Consider the following 11,865-nt stretch of genomic DNA (forward strand, 5'->3'; position numbering starts at 1 on the left):
TTTTGTGTATATATCATGCCTTCGGGCCCAAATGTATATAATTATTGTATCACTATCCGGGTATCAAGTATTATGGGATTATTCACAGGTAAAAATTAGTCTTCCGCTGATCTGATGAGTTTATATTAGTTGTGTGTATGCTGTGGTGGAATACAGTATCTGATGATCCTGGCAGGTTTGGGTTAACCGGTGTTAACTCGGTCACTGGCCCGGTTCTGTGAGAACGGGGTGTGACATCTCGGGCCGGAGTTAGAGGGCACCAATGGGTTTTAGCTTGCGGTAGCCCATTCCAAAAAGGGACGAATGACCCTATTGTGAGGGTAGCAGTTGGAGAATGATGAGATGTCCCTCTTCCCCTAGGAGGGGAAAAGGACTTGCATCCATTCTGTCCTCTCTCCTCTCCTTCTCTTTCATGAGAGAGGGGTGTGTCATGTGTGCTTTGCTTGCTGACCCCGCACCGTCGTATCACCACTCGGAGATACGTGGAGGCCGATTTTGCAAGAGTGTAAAGTTCATCATTCTAGACAGGGGTTTGATGATGGTCCAATACGGAGATCGGGATCATACAAAAGGCTTTGAAGTTGCCACCTAGGATTATGGACCCAGGACCCAGGGGTGAGCCCAATTCCAGAGAAATGGGCCTGAAAGTTGGTCTAGTCTACAGATTTAGGGTAAGTGTCAGGTTGTAGTATTGGGAAGGTGTTAGGCATCCAATCTACCCGGTTCGATCAGTCTTCCTGCTAGATGCTTAAGAACGAACATTTTTCACAATTAATCCTATTCCACATGCATGGCTAAGTTATCACAAATATATAGATTGACTGAATTTAAATGACTATTAACACTAAAATAAGGTCTATATAAAGTCTACATGATGACAATTCAGTTAAAAAACTATACCTGAACTTAACCGTTGTTTAGGGTCAAGAGAGGTGGGCCCCTGATTAGTACCGGTTCTGACTGTCTTTCGGATTCTCCTGGCTTAGGGGAAAATGGTCTTCACCTCCAACTTCCTTTCTCGAGAGATTTTAATTGTGATGATATTCGGGCAGAGTTTCGGCTAGGAACGGTTACTTTCGGATTTGGATTTGGACAGAGCTTCGGCTAGGGAAGGCTATTTTTGGGCTTTGAATAAGGTGGCACTCCGACAGAGCTTCCACTGTGGATAGGCTATGGGAGGGCTAGGCTGAGGTGGCACTTCAGCAAAGCTTCCGCTAGGGATAGACTAGGGCAGGGCTAGGTTGAGGTGCACTTCAGCAGAGCTTCCATTGGGAATGGCTAGGGGAGCGCTAGGCTAAGGTGGCACTTCGGCAGAGCTTCCGTGGGAATGGCTATTTCTAGAAAGATCCCAAGGGCACTCGGATATAGCTTCCACTAGGAACTGCTATGTTTGGAAAGAAATGGATTGACCAAAAAATGGATTGAAGATCCTCAAAGCCCCAAAGAACACTTTGATGATCTAAGCAGAACTTCGGACCTTGATAATGATCTCTTCGTAGACCCGAAAAACCTCAAGGGGGGAGGAAGTTTTACTTTTAGTAACGATCAAGAACACTCAAAGGGGGGAGGCTAAAAACATGCTATATTTGGAAAAAATGGATTGAACTACAAACTTGGATTGGAGATCTTCAAAGTCCCAAAGAACACTTCGAAGATCCGAACAAAATTTTGGATCTTGACAAAGATCGTACCGAAGACCCGAAGAAACTCAAAGGGGGAGGGGAGGAGGAGAGAGGGCAGAGCTTCACTTCCTAAGGGTGGTTGTGGGGTTGTGATCTTGGTCTGTTAAATCCAAAGGAGGGGGTATTTAGAATTTTTAACCAATAGGTAAAAAGGAGTTTTTGGACAAATGGGAGGAGAGAGAATTTTTAACCAATAGGTAAAAAGGAGTTTTTGGACAAATGGGAGGAGAGAGAATTTTTAACCAATGGGTAAAAAGGGGCTTTTCGTCAAATGGAAGGAGAAAATTTTTAATCCATGGGTAAAAAGTGGGTTTTTGGACAAATGGGAGTAGAGAGATTTTTTAGCCAATAGGGGTAAAAAGTTGGTTTTTGGACTAATAGGAGGTTGCAGTGTAGGGTATGCTAGCGGAGTAGTATATGCACGAAAATGAGTGAAGAGAAAATTTTTTCACCAGTCGGGCCAGTGGAATGTAAATCCTGACCGTTAATGGTGGCATACAAGGTTGGGTTGAAATGCACGGGGCAAGATTGGCACGGATGCACAGAAGGGCAGGCGTGGTGCAAGGATGGGCAGGCACAGTGCATGGGCTGGCCTGCAGCTGTGCGTGGGCTGGCCAGTTCGTGCGTGAGGTGTGCAGCATAGGGCACGCACAGCAACAGGTGGGGGTGCAAGCAGCAGCTGGTAGGGACGCTGGCAGTAGCTAGCAGGGACACAACCATAGGGGGCGACGGCAGGGCTATGTGTGAGGCTGTTGGCTGGTAGGCCAGCGCACACAGCATGTATGCGGGCTGGCCTGCTGGCCAGCATGCACAACATACCTACAGGCTAGCAAGCTAGCCAGAGTGCATAGCATGCGTGCGGCCTCGCCTGTTGGCCAACGAGCGTAGCATGCGTGCGGGCAGGTCTACGTACAGCGCACGTACGAACATGGAATTTTCTGGTGATAATTGTGGGAGATCCGATGATCTGATTTTGATGTGCCATATATCATCGGAATCGTACTTTTGAGCACTATCCATCTGTACGGTCATCGTGATTAGATTCCCTTGTATATAAAAAGTCAAATTTTGACCCTCTTCTCCCCATGCGGGGGTTTCTAGGGTTTTCAGATAGGGGATTAAGTTGGGGTATTTGGGTAGGTAGGTAATTTTTCAAAGTTTCCAGTAAGCTTTCTAGTGTGCATAGAATATGTAAGGGAAAATGTAATTTTTTGAGGATGATTGCGGGAGATCCGACAGTCTGATTTTAATGTGCCATATATCGTCAAAATTATATTTTCGAGCTCTATCCATCCTTACGGTCATTTTGACCAGATTCCTTCGTATATAAAAAGTCAAGTTTGGACCCTCTTCTCTCCCATGTGGGGGTTTACAGGGTTTTCAGATAGGTGGAGAATGTTTTTGGATTTTCTTAGTCAATCATTATCTCTATTGATCAGAAGTCGAAAGTCGCATCTAAGATCCACATTTCATCATAGCCAGAGGAGGGTGACAAAATTGGGTGTCTACAGAATGCCCCTCTTTGGCCGAGGCCTATGCTAATGACCAAAGGGCAAAGAAAAGATTGACCACATTTTGTCACCTGGAGCATATACTGCCATCATCTTGCTTATTAATGACGGAGTTGAAAAATACAACAGATAATATCTCTCAACTACTTTAGAGTTTTATGTCTTACTTGGGCTACCGATTATAGGAAAGGAATTCGCTACTCTTCCAATCCTGTAAAAGATGTTAGTACTTTTATCTTTGACTTTTCTTTAGTTGGGCTTTACATGTGCTAGTTCAGGGAATTTGATCTCCAGGTTGGGTTTTTCAAACCAATTTGGACTATCTGGGACCGATGGTTACAAGGGAGGAATTCACTACTTCAATCTTGTAATAGAAAAAAGCATTTGATTCTTAGATTTTCCTTAATTGGGCTTCGTATGTGCCAGTTTAGGGAGTTTGGTCTATGAGATTGGGTCACTCAGAGCCGATACAAAGAGATTGGGCCACCTAGGGTCGGGTAAATGCAATTGGGCCACCTATGGCCGGGTCAATGAAATTAGGCCACCTGGGGATGGTTCAATGAGATTGAGCCACCTAGGGCCAGGTCAATGAAATTGGGCTGCCTGGGGCCGGGTTAATGAAATTGGGCCACTTGGAGCCGGGTCAATGAAATTGGGCATCATGAAATTTGGTTCTTGATTTAGAATCTTGGAATTTGAACTTTGAACTTTAAGCCTTGAATTGGAAAATGAATTGTGTACCCATAAAACGGTCCCCCCTCCTTTGTTTCTTCCTCATTCTAACTTTTCTGAGTGGGGAACGATTTGTGAGTGAGTTCGGGTTTTTGAAATCTTCTTGAAGATCTGAACCATTTTGCATCTTCCCAGGTTTCTTCAAATTTTTTCCAAAGATCTTTAGCTCGTCCTTAAAGTTCTTTGTCTTTCTCATGAAGATCTTCATAGTTCTTGAGGAAGGAGTCGTTTGGAGAATTTGACATTCTTGTGGGCTTTTGTGCAAATTGGGAAACTTCTTGGGGTTTTTTATGATTTTGGAAAATATGGCTGAAAAAAAAAAAAAGAGAAAGACTTGTGGAGAAATCCAGCTAGAGGGTTGTAGTAATTCTTCCCAAAGGGACGAGGGCCTGACCGATTGGTACTCCGGACGACAACACTCAGAAACCATATCTACAACTTGTCATGGGGTTCTTAGGTAAGTCTTTACATTTCATTCATCTTTTATTTTTGTTTCGTTTCCCTTTTTTTTACTAAATTTTTTTTTATATATTCATTATTTCCATTAGCATGAAGGGAGGGAACCACCTACTTGGCCCTGTATGGCCACCCAAACATGGATGAGTCATGGTATAGGATACTTCCTCACAGAGTGAAGGAGATGGTTAATTCATCATGCCTGTGCCGGTTAGCCCTTATAGAGACCTAGAAATTCAATCCGGCATTGGTAGGGGCCTTGCTGGAGAGGTGATAGCCGAGTACTCACACATTTCATCTTCCTATTGGCGAGATTACCATCACGCCTTTGTGCTTCTATGCCTTGATGGGCGTTCCATTTGGGGGTAGACCCATGACCCTTCCTGAGACTCCGACAGCCAGGGAGTTTGCGAACCTGACAAGTCTTACCATTGCGGCTGATCAAACACATATCCATCTTGGGGATATCAGTGCACAATGGTGGAGAACCGGCCTGTGGGTAAACCCTGGCAACATGGCCCAGGTGACCCGTTCTTTCTTGTTATTTGTTGTGGGTCAGTGTCCTTTTAGTGACCTCCAAGAGGGAGTAGACATTTGCCTGGTGTTCTTCTTCTAGGATATTCAAGAGGTAGTTTCTTGGGACTGGGGTGGGGCCGCCTATGCATACCTCTTGTGGACCCTAGACCTGTTGTCATATGGAGACCAAGGTCTCAAGGGAGCGGGCTACATCCTCCAGGTAATTTTCATTCTTGTACCTATTTCCTTTCATTCATTTGGATTGCACTTCCTTACTTTGATCTTTTAAAACAACCTTAGTGCTTTGAGCACCTGGAGATTACAGCCCCTAGACTGAGGGATCCTCAAGCATTTTCCTTCCCCATAGCTACAAGGTTGGGAGACAGTCAGGTGCTCAGGGGTTGGCGCCGTCCTCCAGGGACCACTGCTCGTTCTCTTCTAAACAGTCTTACTGAGGTATGCCACATTTGACATTAAAATTCCTTTTGTAATGTGTTGTTCTTACTTTTCCTTGGATTTGCAGGTCACTTGGAGGCTGTTCTAGTCTCTCATATTTTCAAACTCTGACGAAGTTGTCTTGGCCAGGTGCTTATCTAAGAACCGGGTCCTGTTCCGAGGCATATAGGGCCATGTCCGGTACCTGGGAGAGAGAGTCATACCCCAGTGGTCTAATCTCAAGTCATGTCTCTCTCCCTATCTTCCTCCACCTACCATGCATTGCCTAGAGATCAGCCCCGCAAACAAGATTGAGAGTCTGGCTGATGGAGTATGGGATGAATCATTTCTTGACTGGGATAGGGACTATAGGGCTTTCTTGGAGGAGGAGACATCATGCACTCCTCTTGGTCTTGAAGGTCCAGTGATATGTTACCCTTTCTTGAGTATTTCCTTCATGCTTCAACTTCTTTTTGCTTTGGTCTTGAATGATGTTCTTTCAAGGGAGAATAGGACATGTAGATCCTTCTCCTGTTCAGTCGCACATCAGTGTTGTTGATCCTTCACAAGCTGGACCCTCTACTAGTGCGGGGGGAGCTCTCAGAGTAGCCAATATCCCCTTCCGTGGCTTCCCAACTTGGTGTTATCCCAACGCGGCTAATCCTAGCCTCCCTCATCTTCTGGAGCAAAGAACGGATGTAGATGCTTCCCTTGGGCTGCCCATTCTTTATGACTATGTGAGTATCTGATCATCCTTCAATTAGCATTTGACTTCCTTTGGCTGATATGCTCTTTCTCATGTGTCTCCAGAGGTCTATTCTGAGATTAGGTGGATACATTATAGCTTGTCTGAGGCAATGGTTGCCAAGGTATTTCCTACTTTCTTCTTTTTTCTTTTTTGCCCTTCTTCTTTCATTATTCTTCTTCTTGATCCTTTCCTATATTCCCTAGGATGGAAGGATTGTCACCTTGGAGAGCCAAGTCAGTTCCTATGAGTAGGAAATTGCACAGTAGGATGCACTGATTCAGGATATGACATAGAGACTAGAGCAGACTTGATTAGCATCCGCGGGTTCCCCAGTACTCCATGGGGGTGATTCAGAGTATGGTTTAAATAATGACTTTACTTCTTAGGGTCCTGTTCCTGTAGTTCCTGCAAGTGTAAACACATGTATATTTTTTTCTTTTTCTTTTTCCCTCCCCCTTTTATTTTGGCATCTTATGAATGAAAATCTATCTTTGACACAAAGATAAAATTTTCTTTTTGTTTTTGTTTGTGGTTTGCAATGTTTAGGCATAATCAATTCTACAACTCAAGTCATAATTAAAATAATCGGGATAACACGAAAATCCAAATGCTTCCTCATTCTATTACCAAGTGAATTACATGGAAAGGGGAACAATTTTCCTACCATAGACAGGATAGGTAAGTAATAAGGTGGGGAGACAACTCTTGAGGTGGGTGAAAGTTCACTAAATCTTCTGAGTCCATCACTTTGAGCCCATATTATTAGCCGATGTACGTAGGTAAATAAATGGATGTGTGACTTAATCCCATCAACCTGACGTAATTGTAGCCAGGGGTCTTCATCAGAAAATCTTCTTGTGGCCCTCCTAGGCATCTCCATGCAATATCTCGCTCAGTCCTTTCATACAGGTACTTCTCCCAGTCAGTGATAAAGTTGAATTCTGGAACTTCCCTCTTATCCTGATAGCAAAGAGCTCTGAGCAGGCCTTCTTTTAATGGATTAGTTAACTTCAGTTTCTCGAGGAGCCAAATTTGAAAAATAGCAGGACTCCCTTGATAATGATCTAGTCCGAATCTATAGCCATGGCTTATGTCATCGAATCCCTTGAGTGTTTCTGTAAGAACCATGGGATGATGTCACCTCCTTTCTTCAACTGTTTTACCACCTCAACCAGAACGGATAGTGCACCACGCTCGGGAGTTCAGAGAACATAGCGAGCTATCATGCAAAGTAAATAAGCATCCTGTAATCTCTGTTGATGCATTCTTCACATTAGTAGATATTGGGCGAAGATCTGGGCCACCATCAGAATGTCAATCTTCCCATACCTAATGAATTGCTTCATTTCCTCTTCTTTCCATCCGAAGAAGTCCTGAATTTCCTCTGAATAATCTTTCTCCAAGGGTGGTTGGAACAACCTGACTTTGGGTGGAGATAACATATAAACTCCAACTTCTTCGAGAGCTGGGCAGATCTCTACTAATCCAAATCAAAATACATGTAGGTTGGCATCCTAGTGTTGAGGCACCTGCTAGAGTAATTGGTGATATAATCTCACACACGCGATCCAACTGAGAAATGACATATTCATGGATTCCAGCAATCTTGGCACCGTCATGTTCATGTCCAAGGTCCATTTCCTCAACGTCTAATCTAACAGGCTCATGACTTTTCCTGAAACCATAAAAAACAAAAGAGATATGGTGATTTATCAAAGCACTGATGCATCAAGCTCTCTTTTTTTTTTTTTTTTTACTAATCAATGATGGGGAAAAAACTGGCCTTGATAAACTAGTGCTGGATATCGATTTTCTTTTAGGGGATGGAATCTTGGATAAGAGTTTGGTGGACCATAGGTGAGTGACAGATACCTAATGGCCTTCCATGCCAAATGGCGATTCTTGGGGGATGGAATCCTGGATAAGAATTGATGGATCATAGGGGAATGATAGATACCTAATGGCCTTGCATGCCAAATGGCTATTCTTGAGAGACACAAACTATGATGATCATGTAAGATACTTTGATTATTAATCAAGGAACTAATTTATTGCCTTAGATGGTTGAGACCGCATTTGCACATGTTAAGTTACCTATGTATCCCTCGAAAGGAATCAGGTCTGATGTAGTTCAGGTTGTTCACCTTTTTAGACATAATATTTCTTCAGTAGATTCATGTTGACCAGTTCAGGTATTTCTTCACAGTTGTGGTCTATGAGTTTCACAGCTTTGCCTAGTAAAATATCTATGACAGTAAAATGGCCACTCCAGTTGGGCCTGAATTTCCCTCTTGGGTCATGAATTAGGGCTCTTTGTTCTCGAAGAATAAGTTCACCCTCTTCTATGTGCCAGGCTTCACATTCTTGTTAAAGGCCCTGACCATTCTCAGTTGATATTTCTTCAGATTATCCATGGCTTTCATACGTCTTTCATTAAGAAAATTGAGCTAGTCATGTTTGTCCTTCACCCACTTTCCTTCAGGTAGCTGACTGTCAAGAAGTACTCTTAGGGATGGTACCAGGATTTTCATAGGTGGAACCGCCTCAACCCCATATACCAAAGAGAAAGGGTTTGCCCCCGTCGAGGATCGTACAAAAATCAAGTAAGTCCATAAGGCAAGGGGTAACTCATCAACCCAATCCTTGTGTGTTTCCGCTATTTTCTGTAGGATGACTTTGATGTTTTTGTTGGCTACTTTTGCTGCCCCATTGGTCTGTGGCCTGTAAATGGTAGAGCGATGCCTTCTGATACCGAACTTTGTGCAGATTTTATCGGTCTTGCACCAGAAATTGGATCCCTGGTCTGATATCAATTCGTGAGGTACTCCATATTGAGAAATGATATTTTAATGAATGAATTTGGCCACCTTAGTAGATGTGAGGACCGTATATGACTGAGCCTCTACCCACTTGGTGAAATAATCAATGGCTACCATGATGAACTCATGACCATCGGATGCTTTGAGGTTGATCTTTCCAATGATATCGATGCCCCAAGTGGAGAATGGCCAAGGTGAACTGAGCGAATGCAACTCTGTTGGCAGGATATGTATAATATTAGCAAATATCTAACACTTGTGGCATTTCTTGACAAAGTCCACACAATCTACTTCCATTGTGTTCCAGTAATATCCTAGCTTAAGGATCTTCTTAGATAACATCTTAGCATTCATGTGGGGTCCACAAAGACCTTGATGAATTTCCTCCATGATGGTTGCGGCTTGCTCCTCGTTCACACACAACAACTGTATTCCGACATAGGATCTCTTGTATAACAAATCCCCTTGAAGAATAAACTAGGTTGCATATCTCCTTAGAAATATCTTTTCTCTGTCAGTTACTTCAACTAGGTACTTCCTTTCCCTGATAAAATTCACTATGTGAGAGAACCAAGACCGACCATCCATAGTGAGAGAGTTTACCGAATTCTGATAAATGGGCCTGCTTCTTTGTTCCACCAAGAATGGTCAGACCCTAGCCATAGGGTTGCATTCTACCATAGAAGCCAAAGTTGCAAGGGCATCAGCAAACTTGTTATTACCTCTCTGGAAGTATTTGAACGAGATATTCTCAAAGTGTTCAACCACCTCTTCTAGATGTTCTTGATATGGCTTCAACTTTTCATCTTTAGTCTTCCACTTTCCCTGTGTCTGAAAAATGACAATGGATGAATCTCCATACACCTTGATCCTTTTCACTCCAAAAGTCAAGGCCGTTTCTAGTCCCAAAGCACAAGCTTTATATTCAACAATGTTGTTGGTACAGGAAAAATCGAGATAGAATGATGAAGGCAAATAAAGGCCGTCAAAGGTGATAAACAATATTCCCGCACCACACCCCTTTTGATTAGCTACTCTATCAAAGAATAATTGCCATTCATTAGCTATGTCTTCTTCTTTTATTACTGTGATCTGTTCATCGGGAAAGGCATCATCCAGGGCCCTTCAGTCTTCCGTCGGGTGTGTAGCCAAATGATCGGCTATAGCTTGCCCCTTGATAGACTTCTGAGTAACATAAGTGATGTCAAACTCTGATAGCAAAAGTAGCCAATAGGCCAGGGTCGATTTCTCAAAGAGGTACTTGATTGGATCCATTCTGGAGATTAAACGTACTGGATAAGCCACCATGTCGTAACCTTTTTGTTGCCCAAATCAATGCGGTACAAGTTATTTCCAAAGATGTGTATCAAGTCTCATACTCTAGGAATTTCTTGCTAAGGTAATATATAGCATGCTCTACCCCTTTTCTGTCTCTTTTTGTGCTAGCAATGAGCCCAATATTCTCCCACTGATAAGTATAACAGAAGTGGCCCTCCTTCCACTGGTGGTGTCAATATTGGTGGGTTCATGAGGTATCCTTTGATATTGTGGGTTGGTCCTTCTTCAGCAGCTTGAAAATTGGTTCACAGATGGTAGTCAACTGATCTATGAATCTGCTAATATACTGGATGTGACCCAAAAATCCTCGTATTTGCTTCTCAGTTCGAGGTTTGGGTATTTCTTGAATTGCCGTCCTCTTTCACTCACCAAGAAACCTAATAAATTTCCTGCTGTTGCCCCAAATACACACTTCTGAGGATTCAACTTTAGCTGATACTTCTTGATTCTTTCAAAGAATCGCCTTAGTGCGGGAATATGCCCCTATCGGTCTTTTGACTTCATTATCATATCATCCACATAGATCTCCACATCTTTGTTCATCATGTCATGCAATATGGCCATAGCTGCTCTTTGATAAGTTGCCCCGGTGTTCTTCAGTCCAAAAGATGTCACCTTGTAATAATAGGTTCCCCATGGAGTGGTGAAGGTTGTCTTCTCACGATCTTTTGGGTGCATGCTTATTTGGTTGTATCCGGAGAATCCATCCATAAATGATAACAAAGCATGCCTCGCCGTATTATCCACCAATACATCAATGTGAGGTAATGGGAAGTCATCTTTAGGGCTTACTTTATTAAGATCGCGGAAGTCCACGCACATTCGTACCTTGCCATCTTTCTTTGGTACTGGTACCATGTTGGTCAACCATTGGGGGTATTTCACTACTTATAGAAAACCCTGCATTGCACTGTTTCACAACCTCTTCTCTGATCTTTTCGCTCCAGTTTGGACGCATTCTTCGGAGCTTCTGCTTTACCAGCTTTACCCTAGGGTAAGTCGGCAATTGATGCTACATGATGTTGGGGTCGATACCAGGCATATCCTTATAAGACCAAGCAAAGATCTCGGCGAATTCCTTCAGAAGACTAATCATCTGTTCTGCTTCTTTGTCATCAAGGGTAGTGCCAATTTTTACCTCTCGAAGGCATTGGTTGGTTCCTAGATTAATAACCCGAGTATCCTCACGGATGGGTTGGGCTTTCTTTGGTTTGCATTGTTTTATTGATTCTTGATATTTATTAAGATCATCATCAGAAAAATGAGGCAAGTTATACTTGGAATTAGAAATTTCATTCATGAAAAGAGTAACAGACTCGACATACAAGGGTTCGGGACTCTCCTTGAGAGGGGAGGCCGGCATGAAATTATAAACAACAGGCTCGACTACAGACTTGATAACTGGCTTGATGCTTTCACCAAGGGTATTTAGGCTGGTTAACTCAATAGCATGAGCAAACTTGAAGTTTTCTCCAATGCTTGTCCAGTTCAAGAGGAATTTGACAGCTCGATGGATGAGGAGGTGCGGCAAGGGTGTAGACACTAAATTTGGGTGCTCCCCAACCCCATTTCAAAACCAATAATTTGCGACAAGAAATGCAACCCATTTCCAATCCCACATGGGAGGA

Source organism: Macadamia integrifolia, chromosome 5, assembly GCF_013358625.1.
Source record: "Macadamia integrifolia cultivar HAES 741 chromosome 5, SCU_Mint_v3, whole genome shotgun sequence".
In the NCBI taxonomy this organism is placed as follows: domain Eukaryota; kingdom Viridiplantae; phylum Streptophyta; class Magnoliopsida; order Proteales; family Proteaceae; genus Macadamia; species Macadamia integrifolia.